Below are 2,500 nucleotides of genomic sequence, written 5' to 3'. Positions count from 1 at the left end.
GGGGGGGGCCGGCGGGCGGACGGCGCGAGAACCGATTAAAAAAAAAAAAAAAGGCGCGAACGGCGCGGGTTCGCACACAAGCACCCTCCGCTGCCTTGTTGGGGGGGGGGGGCGGGGGGCGCGCGCCAGGCGCGGTATCACGGGTTGTTGGCGGGCCAGTGCCACCCTGCCCCGCTGACGGCGCCTGTGTGGAGTGTGTGTTTGTGTGCGCGCGTGCCCCGCCCCGGGGCCCCCCTGCTGCCTCGGGGCGCCGGTCAGCCCGGGGTCAGGGATTTCTGCTGAGGCGGGGCGTTGGAAGCAGTGCGAGGGGAGCAAGGCAGGCACCAGGAAAGGGAGGGGGTAAGGGGCGGCAGCGGCCAGGCAAGAAGAAAGAAAGAAAGGAAGAAAGAGGAAAAGAAAGAAAGGAATAAAAGGCAGACAGACAGACAGACAGACAGACAGACAAGACCTAGAGACCTAGATTCGTAAGTGAGCACCTTCCCCTGCTGTAGGACCGCGTGCCGGGGCGGGGCGGGGCGGGGGGGGGGGGGGGGGCACCGCGCTCCCACACAGAAAACCGAGAAAAATCAGCAAGGCAGGAAAAGGAGGGGAAAAGACGCGCGTGCTCGGAAACGCAAAGAAACAAGAGCAAACCCGAAAAACAACACGACCCCAAAAAGAAGCGAGCGGAACCCCTTGCCCCGAAAGAAACGAACAAACAAACAAGCGAAGCGCTCGAGCCGGGGGGGGGGGGGGGGGGGGCGGACGACCGGGGGTGCGCGGCGGGCCGTCCCGGTAGCGGCCGGCGCAGCGGGTCCGCCGTGGCAGCGGCCGGCCCACGCCCCCGGGCCTGGGAGGCTGCCTTGGCGGCGGCCAGAGGGTCTACCGGCTCCGGGAGTCTCGGAGGGGCGAGCCGGTCGACGCGGCTCCGCTGGGTCTCGCGGAGGCGAGCAGGTCGACCTGGATCCGGGGGTCGCGGAGGGGCGAGCTGGTCGACCGGGCTCCGCGAGGCTGCCTGGGGCGCGCGGCGTGCCGGTCTACCCGGCTCCGGGCTTGGGGCTCGGCCAGCCGGTCGACCGGGCTCCGGGAGGCGCGAGGAAGTGGCAGGCCGTCTCCCGGGTCCGCCTCCCACGCTGTCAGCAGGTCTACCCGGCTCCGGCGAGACTTGGCCGCCCTTCGGGGTGGTGACCGGTAGACCTGTTTCCCCCGGCTTTCCTCTGGAGCGGCGAAAGGGGTCGCTCTGCGTCGCTGCCTCCAGTTACGTCATCGTAGACGTGGGCCATTCCCGCGCCCCTCCCCGGTAGGAGGGGCGGGTGTCCTTTGGCTCTCCGGCGCCGCCTGACTTAGCGGTACGACTGTAGGGGAGAGAGGTGAGCAACCACTCACCTTCCGGAGACTGGCTCCCGGGCGCCCCCTGCGCATGCAGCCGACTTGCGAGAGGGGTGAGGCGGCCTGTGAGGGCAGGCAGGAGCGGTCCCGTCCCGGTTCTCTCCACCGGAGCGCGCTTGGTGCGGCGGCCTCCCGGCAGCTCCCTGGCAGCCCCGCGAGCGTGTCCCAGGTGCCAGGAAGCGCGGAGAGCGGGCTCGCCGGCGGCTAGTGGCTGGAGCGCGGGTTGGCCCGGCGAGAGCGAGAGTGAGAGCGAAGGGGGGCACGGGGGTGCCCCGTGCGGCTCCGGCTTCGGGGTTCTCCGCCGCAGGCAGCGCGGGGCGATGCCAGCGCTCCGGCTGCCGATCCCATCCCTACCCGCACGCAGCGCCCGCTGAGGCGTCCCGGGACACGTCGCAGAGGCCCCTCGGCGGGCCGGTGCTTCCCTGCTCGCCCTGTCCCAGGGAGCGCGGGGGGGTGGCCGGTGTTCAGGCTCGAGCGGGCACCTCTGGCAGACGCTGCTCCCTCACCCCCACGCAGCGCCCGCCGCTGGCTGCCTCCTCGGTGGCCACGCCGGGCAGGGCAGTTGGCTCAGGACCTGACCGATCTCGATCGATCGATGAGGCCGTTCGGGTCGCGTCGGAGAGGGCCCCCGGCGGGTCGGCTCTTCCGTGCTCCCCGTCACAGGGTGCGCGGCGGTGTCCGATGTTCAGGCAGGGGGGTCTCCTCTCCAGCGCGCGCCCCGTGGTGTGCGAGGTGCTGCCCGCTGGAGCGGCGAGGGGCCGCTTTCCTCGGGCTTCTTTCACCGAACCCGGCTCTGCGAGGCCGAGTGGCCCTGTGAGCTCCCAGGCGTCCGAAAAACCTGCGCGAGGCGTCGGCGATGGTCCCAGCCCCGGGTCGCCGGGTGCCGGCCGCAAGCAGCTCGATGGGTGGGGGTGGCGAACCGAGAAGCAGGGGCGAGTTGGGTGCCAGCCCACCCCCCTGGGTGTGCCGCGGGGGCACCGTGCTGCGCGGAAAAAAAGCGAGGGCCGGGGGCGTCCGCCCCCCGCCGCCTAGAGCTGCCGGACCCCCCGCCTGCTGCGGAGCGTGCCGCCCCGGTGTTCCTCGGTTGGGGGGGGCCGCGCCCGCCTCGAGGTCGCTTACCTCCTCTAGCACG

Source organism: Dromaius novaehollandiae, unplaced genomic scaffold (genome assembly GCF_036370855.1).
Source record: "Dromaius novaehollandiae isolate bDroNov1 unplaced genomic scaffold, bDroNov1.hap1 HAP1_SCAFFOLD_76, whole genome shotgun sequence".
In the NCBI taxonomy this organism is placed as follows: domain Eukaryota; kingdom Metazoa; phylum Chordata; class Aves; order Casuariiformes; family Dromaiidae; genus Dromaius; species Dromaius novaehollandiae.
This window is presented reverse-complemented; position numbering follows the sequence as displayed.